Below are 1970 nucleotides of genomic sequence, written 5' to 3'. Positions count from 1 at the left end.
GTTAGTAGGGGCAAGGGTGATAAGATTTTTTTTTAAGATCCAGTGTGTGGGCTGGTCTGAATGGGTAAAGATGAGAATTTTAAATTTGATGAAGTGAGCAAAGGGGCATGCTTCTTTCAATTAAAATGGAAGAGGGACATTCTCTGTTTGGGCAAGGAAGGTCACGTTGGCTGTGATAACTTGAGCTGACTGAAGGGAGGGATATTGGTAGGGAGAGACATGTGCATTGGGGAGCCAGGGATCTTGCCTGGCTGTCACCCTTCCCTTTCTCTGATGTGTTTTTTTTCCTGGCTAGAACCTTTTAGCTTTTCACTGAGTCCTCTTCCCTTCCTGCAGCTGGTCTTTCTAGGACAAGCATTTTCTGCACAATAATGATTATGCACCTAGTTGTTTGTTCCACTTAAGCTCCATCTGCTGGTAAAACCTGGAATCTGTATAATTTTTCAAACTGAGCCAATGTCACCCTAAATCTATTTTTCCTCAGTTTGACAGGATTTAACATTGTGCATGTTTATACAATCATAGTCCACTTGTCTGCTCAGATGAAAGATTAAATTTGTTGGCAACAAACTCAGCAGCTCTGTGGGGAAATTCAGGTTAAACTCTGTATTTGAAACAATATATGTTTGGCACTTAAATAATTGTGCCTACGTGGGGAGTGATGTTTACTGTGCATTCTTATCAGTATGGAAACTGCTGAGCAGGTTTTAATCGTGGTCTCTGAGCTGGTGCTAAACAGCTTGTCCTTGCCTACACTTCCCGATAAAGGGTGGACGGCCAAGACTCGCTCGGCTGACAACCAGGTGATTTTGCTGGTTACCGACCAAAGTGAAAGTCATCTCGATCCCGTTTACAACTTGATGATATATTGCGGTACATTCCATAACTTGGCCATAACCTGAACTCTTGCCTTTGGACTTTAATCCTTGCAAGCAGGCTGCTTCTGTATTCTGGGAATCTCTTCCCAAAACTGGAGTTCAGAATAAGAATTTTCCTTTTCTCATGTCAAAAAGGACCTCAGTCATCTGGTTTCTCCACGTTGAATGTTAACTCAGTGCGTCTTCTGGCACACTGATGGAATTTTTTTCCTACTTTTGAGGTATGGTGATGAATAAAGAGATAAGGTTAATCCTATGTAGTTGAACCTGTTCAAGGAGTCACCCTGGACATTGCCACGGAAACAGATTTTTTCAGCCTACAAGCATAATCCTACTTTTAAATACTGCACATGGGCCAGCACCACCAATGACTTGCGAAGTTACATAAGTGCAGTGTTGTAGCCAGCTTTGCAGAAGGCATATCCATCAACTTCTATATGCTCTGGGGCAGGGCTGAAGGTCCTGTTGCCTATCCTAGAGCTGTAAGAGGGAAGGGGACAATAAGCTTTGTCTGGGCAACTTCCTTTCAAGAAATGTCGACAGCTGAGGTGAGGGCGAATTGCATCTTTCTGTGCAGATACCCACAAATCCTTTGAAGGATCCAGTTCTGCCTATTCCTATTTCTTCAGAAAGTGACCGCACAGGCCTTCCAGTTCATGGCTCCACACTGCCCCTTAGGGGTACCTCTATGCGGGGTGGGGGGGAAATAGCAGCTGGGGACAAGTAGTTAGCAGCATTATTTGGGGGGGGGGGCAGAAATCTGCTGTGAATAATATGGATTTTCCTGCAATTAGCCATTCCTTTTTAACTCCCTCTGCAACGTTGACATGCGCCCCCCAAGTCTGAGAAGCAGCAGAGCCAGATTCAATATTAACATTTTGCTAGCCTGCTCGTTTTATGCCTGTACATAAAAAAACCCACTGTTATAACCATGTGCTTTACGCACATGCCCACTACAGAGAACCACGCAACAAGCTCTCCCATGTATTACATCGCTGGGCTTTGTTTGTGCATCAACGAAGTGTCGTCCCATTAAGGTGATTCTCGGCAGTGTATTTGTTTTATCCTTTTTTCCGGTTCCACGTTTGTTTA

The sequence above is a fragment of the Gavialis gangeticus genome, unplaced genomic scaffold, assembly GCF_001723915.1.
Source record: "Gavialis gangeticus isolate Ggan-Ray unplaced genomic scaffold, GavGan_comp1, whole genome shotgun sequence".
In the NCBI taxonomy this organism is placed as follows: domain Eukaryota; kingdom Metazoa; phylum Chordata; order Crocodylia; family Gavialidae; genus Gavialis; species Gavialis gangeticus.
This window is presented reverse-complemented; position numbering follows the sequence as displayed.